This window comes from Bos grunniens, chromosome 4 (assembly GCF_055505025.1).
Source record: "Bos grunniens cultivar Pamir isolate PY7600 chromosome 4, Bosgru_T2T1.0, whole genome shotgun sequence".
In the NCBI taxonomy this organism is placed as follows: domain Eukaryota; kingdom Metazoa; phylum Chordata; class Mammalia; order Artiodactyla; family Bovidae; genus Bos; species Bos grunniens.
Window position 1 is genome coordinate 32,765,922 of NC_141168.1, and position 15,442 is coordinate 32,781,363.

The window sequence follows — 15,442 nt, forward strand, 5'->3', positions numbered from 1 at the left end:
TACCACATCTTCTTTATCCATTTGGAGAAAACCATAATTTGAAAAGATACACACACCCCAATGTTCATGGCAGTGCTATTTACAATGGTCAATACATGCAAGCGAGCTACATGTCCATTGACAGATGAACTAATGATATAATTTTAAATTATTATTTTAATTTAGAACACAAGATTTCATGGCCATATTTGAAAGTAACTTAGGACAAATATAGTTTCTTGTTTTATGTAAGAAAAATTAGGGGATGTAAAGATTTAAATCTTGGGAAAATTGTTTAGAAAAATAAGTCAACCTCAAAGTTGGTTCAACCTGAGGCAGCAAGTCTCTGACAGAAGCTATGGTCTGACAGGAATACTTTATCTTCTCAGTAACAAGACTTTTTGTGGTTCATCTAACAAGTGTTAAATGAATAATAAATAATGTCAGGTTAGTCCTCAGGGTTTTGGGAAGTCATTTTTACTACAGTCCTTGACATTCCTCTCCATAAACTTTTATTCTCCATCTCAACTGGGAAAGTAATTGCTTCCGGTCAGAGTTGGGATATACTGGCTGTTTTCCAGAGTTGGGGGTCTGCTGGGTATGAATAGTTCTGTCCTCAGGTATCTGGGAAGTTGCTTTGGGATGCCCTGAACTTCCTTCATACAGAACCTACTCATGGGTCCTCCTTACAGTTTGAAAAGGGTCAGAATTCATCCTCAGAACTGGAACTTGACAGTCTCTATTACTGCAACTGTGGTTGAGGCTGTATTTGAGATTTAATGTGCTAGATAATTTATACTTCATGTTAAAGCCAGCTTTACAGTTAATACATTCCTGAAGGCCAGTGTTACTTATATTTACTTCCCCATTTATTTTTAAAAGCCATAACTGTGAGGTTGTAAAGAACCTCGGTCTTCCCACAAGAAGAGAAGTCTCACTGGCCATGATTTACATTCTACCTCCTACCTCTGTTTTTTTTTTTTTTTTTATCTTCATATATTCACTTGACTAAATAATATAAACAAAGAAAAAAAAAAAAAACTCTATACAATTCCCTAAAACACTTTTGAACATTTCTAGTAGCTTACCTTTTAAAACCTGATAGTAAAGTACTCTACAAAATGTAAAGCAAGCTTTCAAGAAAGAGTATTCTAAACTAGCAATCCTTCATGTTTATTCTGAAAAAAACATATATGGAAAGCAGGCATGATAACTAAACAATCAAGTACTGGTTTCTATAATATGCTATTCCATCTTGTGCAGCTGCCTCTGAATCTATTTGCCAAACATGGATACTGAATCTGTAGTTAGGTGGTTCTGTGGATATAGTAAGAGTATTCAAAGAAGTTTAAAGTAGACTTCAAATTTAGATATATTTTAGTGACAAGACAAAGCTAGCATAGTTTATCCAATCTGACACATTATATAGACAAGGTAATTATGTCAAGGTGAAAAAGCTTAACTTAAAAAGATACATTTTTAAAGTGTACAGTGTGATGAGTTGATTTTCATATACTTTGTGGGATGATTACCAAGGTCAAGATAATGAGCACATTTATTACCTCATGTAGTTAACTTTGCTTGTGCATGGGTATGTGCCTGTTGTGTGTGTGTGGTGAGAATGCTTTTTAAACCTAATCAAAATATATGTTTTTGAGTGTCAAGACAGAAAGGAAAAACTCATACCTATTAAGAGTATTTAAAATGTTATTCCATAGACAGTAGGGTGCCTGCTAAGTCACTTCAGTCGTGTCCGATTCTGTGCGACCCCATAGACGGCAGCCCACCAGGCTCCCCCATCCCTGGGATTCTCCAGGCAAGAACAATGGAGTGGGTTGCCATTTCCTTCTCCTAGGGTGCCTAGTGTCTTTAAAATCTCCTCCTCAACTCAGGATGCAAATATTTAGTGTACCCATGTCCTTTGCCTACATCAATGGAGAAAACATAATGAAGACTGTAGAAAGTTTCAAGGTTTGCAGAAGTTTTCCTGGATGATCAGCCTTGTTTATTAATTGCTAATTACAAAGTACAGCCTTCCATCTTTTATTTCCCTGAGCTGGGTTCTTTTAATATCTCAGTTCCAAATGCATTATATCTCAAGTTTTTTGAAGAAAGATCTTAGTTTTTCTTAGCGTTTCTAGTAACACAAGTTGGTCAGGTGTAATTTGAGGGACTCTTCAGCATTGGTGATGTTTGGCATTAACTAAGTGTTAAGAGTTTTGTGGAGTAGCTGTAAATATTTCTTACAGTGTTCTAAAGCCTCTCTCTAATAAGAGTAAATTATGGTTAACAAAACACAGCAAATGTGGAGATGGAGATTGGGATGGCGGATGCTGTTGACAGATTGATTCTAGAGGTACAGGCATCACTTTCCATCTACCCCTGAGCTTTGGTGAACTGAAGGGATGCAAGCAGTGCTCTGCAGATGCAGAGTGGTACTGAGCCTCATTTTTCTCTTCCTGTTTTTATTCTTTACAATCCATCTGTTTTTCATTTCTACTATCTGAATGGCTGATGGAGTACCTTTTTAAAGCACTCAGAATGTCAGTGTGTGAATTGAAAGATGCATCACACTATAATTGCATGTTCTCAAGGAATTTTCATATTGTTAACTTTTATTAGAGTCTGATTAAGTGTCCCCTAAGAGACAAAGCCACAATATCAGAATTATCAAAGCAATCATCACCAGTATATCTTCCAACTCTTCACCATGAAGAAATGTCAGCTTGTGAGTCAGGAGATTCAGTACTTTCTTGTTGACAATTTATAATCCCTTTTTTCAGCTCTCTTAAAAAATATATATAAAATATATATATATATATATAACAAATGACAATTTAATCACACCCTCTGTCTCTCCAAGTATTGTTCTGAATTCCTGTAAAGGTAAGTTTAAAAATTCTCAGAAGAGTTGGAAAACCAGCTATTTCCCTTTTGTTTTTGTTGAGTCGCTCAGTCATGTCTGACTCTCTGCAATCCCATGGACTGCACCACGCCAGGCTTCCCTGTCCTTCACTGTCTCCTAGAGTTTGCTAAAACTTATGTCCATTGAGTTGGTGATGTCATCCAACCATCTTGAACTCTGTTATCCCCTTCTCCTCCTACTCTTAATCTTTCTCAGCATCAGGGTCTTTTCCAATGAGCCAGATCTTCTCATCAAGTGGTCAAACTATTGGAGCTTCAACTTCAGCATCAGTCTTTCCAACGAATTTTCAGGGTTGATTTCCTATAGATTTGACTGGTTTGATCTTGCTGCTGTCCAAGGGACTCTCAAGAGTCTCCTCCAACACCACAATTCAAAAGCATCAATTCTTCAATGCACAGACTTCTTTATGGTCCAGCTCTCACATCCAGACATGACTACTGGAAAAACCACAGCCTTGACTATGTGGACCTTTACTCAGTTGTTTCCTGTTTCTCAGAGGTTAGAATTAGCTGTGGGATGATTTAACCCATTGAACAAAACATAAACCCAAAGCAAGACCTTGTGATGGGTTCTAGGATTTCTTCATGAAAATGCATCACTGTAATATATATTACTGTCTTTCTTAGGGAAAAATGTTAAAAATCAACAATGATATTCTGGAAAAGACCATTTAGTCCACATTTTCTCTTTTGGGGAAAATATGAGCTCATAGAGATCTTTAATATGAAAATTTCATTCATTGATCAGTTAACTTTATTGAAGATATTACCAGGTATGATCATATGAGTAGAGTTGTGGAAGCCTGAGTGGGGAAGTAAGGTTAAGAGAGACTTATGTAAAAAGTGCAGTAAGATTTTTGCACAGTTTTATCTAAATATTATCAAAATTCTTTACATTTACTTTTATTGTCAAAGTTGTTGCTGTTCTGTCACTCAGTGGTGTCTGACTCGTTGCAACCCCATGGACTGCAGCATGCCAGGCTTTCCTGTACTTAGTATGATCATCTGATTTAAGGTTAGGAAGGTAAAGAACAAAATTCTAAAAGATGTATGCACCCTTATGTTCATTGTAGTGTTATACATTCCATATATATCAATTTTATCTATTCAAAATTTTTAATTATGAAATACTCCAAACATATAGAAAAGTACTATTAACAACAATAGTGTAACCACCATCCATGGACCCATTGTGCAAATTTTAAAGCTTAAGAACTTAATTAATTAATTAATAATTAAATTGTTTTAAATATTTGTTCCATATATTTTCCCCAAAGAAATAAGCAACTAAAGCCCCCCTAACTACATCGCTCATTAATAGAAAAATGCAAATCAAATCTACAATGAGATATCACCTCACACTTTCCAGAATAGCTATCATCAATAAATCTACAAACAATAAATGCTGGAGAGGGTATGGAGAAAAGAGAATCCTCTTCTCTGTTGGTGGGAATGTAAATTGATACAGCCATTATGGAAGCCAGTAGGAAGAGTCCTTCAAAACCTAGGAATAAAACTACCATATGACCCAGCAATCCCACTACTCAGTATATACCCTGAGGGAACCAAAAGTGAGAAAGACACATGTGCCCCAATGTTCATTGTAACATTACTTACAATAACTAGGACATGGAAGCAACCTAAATGTCCATCCACAGATGAATGGATAAAGAATCTGTGCTGCATATATACAATGGACTATCACTCAGCTATAATAAGGAAGTCATTTGAGTCAGTTCTAATGAAGTGGATGAATCTGGAGCCTATTATACAAAGTAAAGTAAGTCAGAAAGAGGAAAACAAATATCATATATTAATGCATATATATGGAATCTAGAAAGACAGTACTGATGAACCTATTTGCAGAGCACTCAGACATAGAGAACAGACTTATGAACACACAGGTGGGGGAGGAAGAAGAGACTGGGATGAATGGAGAGAGTAATATGGAAACATATGCACTACTGTTGCAAAATAGACAGCCAAATGGGAATTTGCTGTTATGACCCAAGGAACTCAAACTAGCCTCTGTAATAATCTAGATGGGTGAGATGGTAGGAGGCAGGTTCAAGAAGGAAGGCATATGAATAACTATGGCTGATTCATGTTGATGTATGGCAAAACCAATGCAATATTGCAAAGCTATTATCCTATTAACCTGAAACTCTAATACTTTGGTCACCTGATGCAAAGAGCTGACTCATTGGAAAACACCCTGATGCTGGGAAGGATCGAGGGCAGGAGGAGAAGGGGACGACAGAGGATGAGATGGCTGGATGGGATCACCAACTCAATGGACATGGGTTTGGGTGGACTCTGGGAGCTGATGATGGACAGGGAGGCCTGGCGTGCTGCGGTTCATGGGGTCGCAAAGAGTCGGACATGACTGAGCAACTGACCTGAACTGAGAGTGTAAACATGTCCAGTTTTACTAGATATCACCTAGTTGCTCTCAAAAGTGGCCATAGTAATTTATTCTCCCAATAGCCATGTATGAAATTTTCTATTCTCTCACATCTTTGTCAACATTTGTTGTTAGACATTTCAATGCTTTCCATTCACATAGAAATTTTATCTCAATGTTACGTTAACATTTCCCTCATGTGTTGTGAGGCTGAGCACTTTTTCGTATACATTTTAGCCCTTGGGATTTCATGTTCTTTGAATTCTCTGTAACTGTATTTTCCCCAATTTCCTAATATTTCTTTTTAGCATTTCTAATAGTTATTTACATAATAATCCTTCTGGTTGGAAACTTAAAAAGCTTTTCATGGTGTATTATCTCTGAATGAAATTGTCAATTTTAATATAGTAAAATGTGCTTTTTCCTTTAGCAGTGGTGCTTTTTCGCCTTTTTTGATCCTTATAGATATACTCTATGCAACTTCCTTAAGATAAACGTCCCTGCCCACAATGCCATAGAGCTATTCTCTTATGTCTTGCAGCAATGCTCACATAAGCAACATAAAATTAGTGTATAAATTTTTTCTTTTTATCTTTGTCCAATTTTATTAGGTTATATTACTCATATTATATGAGTTGAGTATCTTTTCTACTTTTTCTATTCTCTGGAATCATTTATATTAAACATAGATTGATTGTCATTCTTCTAAGAATCAGAAAAATTTACTACATATTTAGAATTTTCTTCCAAAATTTTATTATGAAAATTGCCAAATAAACAGCAAAGCTGAAAGAGTTTTAGTGAACATCCCTGTACCTACCACGTAGATTCTACCGTTAATGTTTTAGTCTACTTGCCTTACCACATATGTCTGTTCACCCTTCTATCCAATAAGATTTCCAGTTAATATAAAGCAAGTGGACTAAAACATTAATGGTAGAATCTATGTGGTAGGTACAGGGATGTTTTAATGTTATAAATCAAATCAAATTTTTAAAAGTTTGTTATGAGTGACTTTTGCTTTAGTTTTCAAAATTATTGGAATAAAGTTTTTAACATTATCCTTGTTATTTTGTCTACGGTATTTGTACCTACACTCTAGCTCTCTTTTTTGTTTTTATGAATTGATTGATCATAAGCTAGTTCAGAAAACAAATTTGAACAAATTACAAAAAATTAATTTTAGACAGTGTATTCTAACCACAAGGCCATAAAATAAGTAGCTAATAACAAAGAGGTAATTCAAAATAACTCCATATTTAGAAATTTTAAAAACACTTCTAATAAACTTTAATACAACTTGAATTGCATATTATGTGGTTGTGTGTGTTATATATGTTCTATATGTTACTTGCCAGAAACAGGTTTATGCTCTCAGCATTTATTGCTCCTATCTGATCTGTGATTATATTCAATATGCATTTTCTTTTGTACTATATTTGTTCAGATCTCATTTTATGCACTTTAATCAGCCTCTACAGTTTTATTCCTATAGGTTTCATGCTGGTTTTATGTTACTGATGTCATTATCAGCAGAACAAACACTTTTCAGCTGAGCTACTCTTTATGTGAAATTCCATACAACATTCCACCAATTCACCATAATCAGCACACATCTCCCTTTGCTCATCTCAACATGGCTGAAAACTGTTCTTCCTGGGAGATGGCATGTATCATTGATTTTTCTTACTCAGATTTCTGTTCATGTTCAGATTGCCTATGCTTTTTCTGACTGAAAAGAGGTTCGTTGAATAGCATTTGCTGGACATGAAGAATAACCATTGTGTATTGCTCTTACTGGTATCTCAGAAAAATATAGTCCTCTTATAGGTAAATAGGTTTTTCCCCCAGATATTTTCCCCTAATGTGTAGAATCAACAACATGGGTACTTCTGGACTGAGAAGACTGCACTTATGCTTCTTTTATTTGGTTAGTCACAAAATACTTATTAGATTTAAAGCCGGATTGGGATTTAGCATTAATAAAAACAGTGTCTCATACTTACTGAGTGTCTATTGTGCAGCAGGCATGGTTCTAGGGGATATCCATGTACTCATGCTTGCTCATATATATGAGATGTGGATATTTTATTTCCCAATAAATCATAACAACACTTCACTTTCTCCCTACAGTGAGATACATCTGATGTTTGTCTTCCCAATTTGTTAAAAGTGGAAAATTTAATTTAGTTCAAACTCAATGTCCACAGGGCTAGTTATAAACAAGTTTTCATCATTTTCCTCTTGCCCTTTTGGTTAAGGTTAAGATCGCCACAGTGTATTAGATTAATATAATTTCAGTTATTATTTGCATAGACCATGAAAAAATTCAAAGTCAATAAAGCATAATTTAATTATTTGGCCTTTAATATACTTAAAGTCTTGTCCCATTGACTATAGAAGATTATAAATAGTTCTCATGATATTTTTTATTATTTTCTTCTGTATTCATTTGATGCTGTTTACTAATGCTATATTCACTGCCTTTGTGTGCTTACTTAATGGCTTTTGTTCACGTTCAAATAGATGAGGGCAAATTATGTATATAGTCCTCATACATTCTGTGGAGACAGGATCTAGCTTTATTGTGCTTTCTTGAAAACTGAGATCTCCATCAGGGGACTGTTTCCTAATGTAGGTAACCATGTACTTGCCTTTCCTTGTTAAACTACATGATGTATCTATTGGTTGCAGAACCACCAAGTCCAGGGTTTTAACCTTTCATTTTCTCATGTGGGCCATTTTTTAAGTCTTTATTAAATTTATTACAATATTGCTTTTGTTTTACTGTTTCATGTTTTGCTTTTTTGGCCACGAGGCGTGTGAGATCTTAGCTCCCCAACCAGAGATGGAACCCACAAGCCCTACATGAGAAGGCAAAGCCTTAACCACTGGACCACCAGGGAAGTCCATTAACTCTCTTTTGAGTCAAATTCTCTTCTTTTTTAGTTCTTTTGAACTTTTAATTTTGTATTGGGTTATAGCTTTTCAACAATGTTGTGACAGTTTCATGTGAACGGTGAAGGGTGAGTCAAATTCTTCCAGCTTACTCTTGGTCTTCTCTATCATGGGCAAGAACTCCTTTTTTCAAATCACTGTAAAAATAAATGTTTGCTTTCAGCCAGGATCTGTCCCACATCCAGGCTTGTACAGCTAAGTGAAGAGGCAGGGGCCCCTCCACCAACCATTAATGAAGAGAAGATGTAAAAGAAAACATGCAGCCAGTGACGTGCTTTAGAATTTCTTCTTTGAGGAGACCCTGTTCTTTGTTACACATCTGCTCATTTTGAAGAATTAGTTTACTAAATCATCTTTGAATGGCCTTCCTCTCCATTCAGTATAAATCAGTTCAGTTGCTCAGTTGTGTCCAACTTTGCGACCCCATGGACTGCAGCATGCCAGACCTCCCTATCCATCACCAACTCCTGGAGTTTACTCAAACTCATGTCCATTGAGTCAGTAATGCCATCCAATCATCTCATCCTCTGTTGTCCCCTTCTCCCACCCTTCAATTACCATCTTCAGAGTCTTTTCTAATGAGTCAGTTCTTAACATCAGGTGACCAAAGTACTGGAGTTTCAGCTTCAGCATAAGTCCTTCGATGAATATTAAAGACTGATTTCCTTTAGGATGGACTGGTTGGATCTCCTTGCAGTCCAAGGATTCTCAAGAGTCTTCTCCAAGAAACAAATATCTTTTAATTTCATGGTTGCAGGCACCATCTGCAGTGATTTTGGAGCCCTCCAAAATAAAGTCTGTCACTGTTTCCACTGTTTCCCCATCCATTTGCCATAAAGTGATGGGGCCAGATGCCATGATCTTAATTTTCTGCATGTTGAGTTTTAAGTCAACTTTTCCACTCTCCTCTTTCACTTTCATCAAGAGGCTCTTTAGTTCTTCTTTGCTTTCTGCCATAAGGGTGGTGTCATCTGCATATCTCAGCTTATTGATATTTCTCCCGGCAATCTTGATTCTAGCTTGTGATTCATCCAGCCCAGCGTTTCTCATGATGTACTCTGCATATAAGTTAAATAAGCAGGGTGACAATATACAGCCTTGACGTACTCCTTTCCCGATTTGGAACCAGTCTGTTGTTCCGTGTCCTAACTGTTCCGTGTGCTAACTGTCCTAAGAGTTCTAACTGCTGCTTCTTGAACTGCATATAGATTTCTCAAGAGGCAGGTCAGGTGGTCTGGTATTCCCGTCTTTTTAAGAATTTTCCACAGCTTATTGTGATCCACATAGTCAAAGGCTTTGGCATAGTCAATAAAGCAGAAGTAGATGTTTTTCTGGAACTCCCTTTCATTTTCGATGATCCAGTGGATATTGGCAGTTTGATCTCTGGTTCCTCTGCCTTTTCTAAATCCAGCTTGAACATCTGGAAGTTCATGGTTCACGTACTGTTAAAGCCTGGCTTGGAGAATTTTGAGCATTACTTCGCTATTGTGTGAGATGAGTGCAATTGTGTGGTAGTTGGAGCATTCTTTGGCATTGCCTTTCTTTGGGATTGAAATGAAAACCGACCTTTTCCAGTCCTGTGGCCACTGCTGAGTTTTCCAAATGTGCTGGCATATTGAGTGCAGCACTTTCACAGCATCGTCTTTTTGGATTTGAGATACCTCAACTGGAATCACCTCCACTAGCTTTGTTTGTAGTGATGCTTCCTAAGACCCACTTGACTCTGCATTCAAGGATGTCTGGCTCTAGGTGAGTGATCACACCATCATGATTATCTTGATCGTTAAGATCTTTTTTGTATAGTTTGTGTGTTCTTGCCACCTCTTCTTAATATCTTCTGATTTTGCTAGGTGCATACCATTTCTGCCCATCTTTGCATGAAATGTTCCCTTGGTATCATTAATTTTCTTGAAGAGATCTCTAGTCTTTCCCATTCTATTGTTTTCCTCTATTTCTTTGCACTGGTCACTGAGGAAGACTTTCTTATCTCTCCTTGCTCTTCTTTGGAACTCTGCATTCAGATGGGTATATCTTTCCTTTTCTCCTTTGCCTCTTACTTCTCTTCTTTTCACAGATATTTGTAAGGCCTCCTCAGACAACCATTTTGCCTTTTTGCATTTCTTTTTCTTGGGGATGGTGTTGATCCCTGCCTCCTCTACAATGTCATGAACCTCTGTCCATAGTTCTTCAGGCACTCTGTCTATCAGATCTAATCCCTTGAATCTAATTCTTACTTCCACTGTACAATCATAAGGGATTTGATTTAGGTCATACCTGAATGATCTAGTGGTTTTTTCTACTTTCTTCAATTTAAGTCTGAATTTGGCAATCAGGAGTTCATGATCTGAACCACAGTCAGCTCTGGGTCTTGTTTTTGCTGACTGTATAGAGCTTCAAATCAGGGTTCTCAAAAACTATATGGTTGACATTTTAGTTCAGCTAAGTGTTTTGTGCATGTGTGTGAGAAGCTGTCCTGTGTGTTGTGGGTATGTCTGGCACACCCTCTAGATCTACTGTCTAGATCCCAGTAGCTAATGCCCTCCCTTGTGGCAACCAAAAATATCTCTGAACTTTGTGAAATGCCCCTACACAGGCAAAATTACCCAAGGCTAAGAACCACTGACTTATATTTAATTATGTATACATATAATTGCAATTATAGACAATATTAACCTAATTTTGTTGTTGTTGTTTAGTTGCTAGGTCATGTCCAACTCTTTTGCAACCCCACAGAGTGTAGCATAGAAGATAAATAATTACAGAAATCAGAGTGGCTGTTATAAAAAAATATGGTTTAAATTTTTATATTTAAAAGCAAATAGAATACTTTTAACTGATCATATTGACAAAAAGGTAAAATAATTTATGACCAAGAATGTTGCATTATAGCCACCTGGGTATAACAGCTAGCTGTTAGGCATTTGTATAATAGTAACTGAAATACACTGCTCATTCTTTTTTTTTAATGATTTTATTTATTTACTTACTGGTTGTGCTGGGTCTTCTTTGCTGCAGGGGCTTTGCTCTAGTTGTGGAGAACAAGGGCTGCTCTCTAGTTGCAGTGCGTGGAATTCTCATTACAGTGACTTCTCTTTGTTGTAGAGCATGGGCTCTAGGGCCTGTGGGCTCAGTAGTTATGGCTCCCAGCCTCTAGAGCACAGGCTCAATAATTGTGGCATATGGGCTTAGTTGCTCTGCGGCATGTGGAATCTTCCTGGATCAGGAATAGAACCCATGTCTCCTGCACTGGCAAGCGGATTCTTCCAGTGAGCCATCAGGGAAGCCCTACACTGCTCATTCTTTCCTGCAGCAATCGTGGAGTGATTTCCCTGCCCTAGAAACTGTGCAGAGGACAAAGATTCCAGCAATGAAAATGAAGCAAAACAGTCCTTTTTTTCAAGTAAAATGCTGCTTTCAAAGGTAGTTTTTTTAAGATATAATCTTCATCAATTTAAAGAATATAAGCATTGTATTGAATAAATTTTGTCAATTTCTCAGTTTTTGCCAAACTGCTATGTGCCTTGCGGTGTCCATAAACAGTAAAATTTCACTAATTTTACTGAGCAACGGAAAAGCTGTTGTTTAGTATTCAAAAATTATTTAATAAGTCTTCTTTTTTCATTTCCTCGTGTTATTCAAACTAATAAAAATCTGCCACTTCAAAGTTTTAGAAATCAATTTTAATGCCTAGAAAAACATGATTTGAAACTGGCTCATGATTTGTTCATGAATATATACTTTTCTTAAATTTACATATTTCCTTAATATTACATATATATATTCAAAGCATAACCTGATATTACATGCATTTCGTTCATTTTTATGAATGTAGATTCTTTGTTTGACCATACCATGAAGTATTTGTATTTCTTCCACTGATCAACATCGAGAACATTTGCAGTGTTTGTGCACTTGTGTGAGAAATTCTTTTCTGTAGATGTTTAGTGCTATATGACCATCTTCATCTTTACTACATGTTGCCAAGGATCCTTGAAAGTAGTTACATCAATTTCAACTCCAAATTATTACTGATAATTTCCCTCTCATTCTTTGCAGCAGTTAATACTTACAATTTTCCTATAAACCTATAAGCCAATAAACCAATAAACCAATCTGGTGGATGGATAACTAGTATGGGCTTCCATTTGCAACCTCAGGCCCCACTAATGTTAGGAATGTTCTGTGTCCATGTGTGTTTCTAGGCTTTTTATCCTGTTTCATTGGTCTATTTGTCTGCTCCTGTTCTAATAGCACACTGGCTTAAGCAAAATGACAGCTAATCAAAAGAGCAATTCCTCCACCTATTTTGTTTGAAATTATCTCATTCTTTTCTCTCTCTCTTTTTTTTTTTTTTTTTGAGGCAGCTTATAAAGTTAAAAAAAAAGTCTTCTTTAAACTGTCACCTTAAAAATCAACGATTTTATTCTCCTTTAAATGTGAAAGTCTCCTTTTAGTCAGATTTATGAATTGTGTCATATTGAAAGTCCCTCACTTTACTTCTGTCTTGACCTCTAAGTCAGTGGTTCTAGATTAGAGGTGATTTTTGCCCTCCAGGGGACATTTGGCAACGTCTGGAGACATTTTTGGTTGTCACAACTAGAGTAAAGAATGCCCCTGGCATCTATTGGATAGAGATCTGGGATGCTGGTAAACTTTCCACAATGCGCAGAGCAACCTCCACAACACTCTATTTGACCTAAAATGTCAATACCGCCAAGGTTGCAAATCTTAATTTCAGATAACATAAGGACATGTAGCACCCATTATGACACACACACATACATATCAGTGTTTGTATATGTTTGTGTGTGTATGTGTGTGAATGTATTTTAATCAGTACTTGGCCAAATACTTTCTTACTCAATGCCCTTTACCTGAGATTCTGAAAGCAATTTACCAACATTATCTTGTTAATCCTGATCCAGTGCTCTAGAAATAGGTGATAACTTGATTATACTTCTTTTATCAATTCAGTGAGCTTTACCAGTGTTTATTACAAAAGAAAAAGTACTGAAAAACTGTATCTCATGCAATTTTCTATGTGGCAGTTGATCTTCTCTTCCTTTCTTATGCTTATAAAAGCTGGATGACTATTTTTCAGGCAAAATTTTTCTTCTTACTTTTCAGCATGCTATTGAATTCTAAGACCCTAATTCTTAGCCCAGAAAGGAATCTAGTTTTAACACACATTTTAAATTTTTATTTTGATGGGTAGAATATTTTCATGCTTTAATGAAACTCTAAGGAAAAATTTTTACAAAAAACTGTAATGGTTTAGAAATTAGAATCCTCCAAGAAAGCAGATATTGTAAAGGAATTTACTAATCAAGATAAAACAATGCCAATAGGTTTTAGATTTCACTAGACTTCATTTCAAAACTTGATGTTTGAAAGCAAAACATTTTGCAGGAATTCTGAAGGGATTATTATGAAAACGTTTGATGATTCTTAAGGAACTATATATCTGAATGTGGCTATAAAAGAATATTTCATGCTGAGGTTATTGGTTGTAAAGGCAAGTCCATCATCCTTGTTCTCATAGCTGGTGGGTGGAGGTATACTCGAGAATGGGTCATAGTTAATTTTATATGTCAGCTTGGCTGGACCACAGAGTCCCAATCTGTGGATAAATATTTTTTCTGGATATGTCTATAACAGTGTTTTTGGATGAAAGTAACATTTAAATTGGAACTTTGAATAAAGAAGATTGCTTTCCAATGTGTGGGTGGGCCTCATCCAATCAGGTGACATTCTAAATAGAACAAAAGACTGACCTCTTTTGAGCAAGAGAGAATTCTACAGCAGATGACCTGTGCATCTGAACTGCTGTATCAGCTCTTCTCTCGGTCTCTAGCCTGCCAGCCCACCTGCGGATTTTAGATTTGCCACCTCAATAAACACATGAGCCAATTCCTTAAAATAAATTTATTTCTAAGTTATATATACATCTTATTTATTTTGTTTCTCTGAAGAATCCTGAATAATACAATATGTAAAGAAGTGATTTATGATGTATAAGCAACATGTAGAAAGATAGATGGATAAACAAATACTTTGATCTAGGCAGAATTAGACACAGTGTTGAGCAGCTAGTTGTGGTTTCTTGTATTCAAACTATTATTTTACATATTTTTTCCATCTTCTCTACTTTCAGATCCCATCATACATGCTGTGAGTTTCACAAACATGCTGAGATAAATACTACATACTCAGCTCTCCTTCCTTCCTGGACACGTGGGAAACTAGACTTCCTAGGAGTTCTTGCAGTTAGGGGCATCAGAGTGACTGGTCTTGACCAAAGAAATGTGCATGGAAAGGACTGTGTCATGTCCAGGATGAAGGAGTGAAAACCTCTCTGGGCAATTCTCCAGTCATCCTCTTCCTCTCCTGCAACAACCTCTGAAACCTCATGTTGAAATGTCAATGCCCCTTGTAGGAGAGATTTGTTGTGACTTTGTGGAGCAGAGCCTGCCTCTGTCTAGTTTTGAACATGTGACATGATACAGAAATAAACTTTTATTGTATTAAACCACCGGAATTCATGGCTAATGTTTTATCATGGTATAACCTACCTTATCCTGACTAATATATATGCCAGTGCTTCCTTGCTCACACTGTATAAATACTGCAAGGAAAGTCAATTGCAACTATATCCTAATGAAACATGATGGGATTCTCTAAAAGAACAAGTTGAATACATAATTAATATAATAAATAATTAACATAGTAAAGTTTTAATATTAGTATTACCACTGTTATTTGCTGTTTTGACTGAATTCAAATGTATTTAAATTAGTTTCTCTGTACAGACACGTCTCTTCTGTCTCACACTTTTTCTGACATTGTCCAAATAATTTTAATTCCCTGCACCACTATTTTCACAACATAATGGTATAAAAATTAGAAAATTAACTAGTTTTTGGATAGTGTAAGCTTTTCAGAAGAAAGCACTTAATAAATGAAAGCATAAGTTTTAGCTGAAGCTAATCTTCCAAGGCACAAAGAAGTGGTGGTTACATCATTTTAGACACATATACGCATCATAAGGTGATACAAGTTGACGTTATATACCTGACTTAGCTCTTTTTTCTACTTCCTCTCCTTCTAGCAATGATAAAACACAGATATTACAATATTTCTCTAGTTCCTGAGCTGGCCTTCCCACCTAGAAGACAG

The 15,442-nt window shown here is 36.2% G+C and overlaps 1 protein-coding gene across 1 annotated transcript in view; it reads left to right on the forward strand.

Annotated features, from left to right (window-relative positions):
• Positions 1–14,804, forward strand: part of SLC13A1 (solute carrier family 13 member 1) — a 115,380-nt gene extending 100,576 nt beyond the window's left edge. The window contains exon 16 of the mRNA XM_086395835.1: positions 14,421–14,804. The gene's annotated coding sequence lies outside the window, so the exon portion shown is untranslated. The remainder of the gene's footprint in view (positions 1–14,420) is intronic.
• The last annotated feature ends 638 nt before the right edge of the window (positions 14,805–15,442 follow it).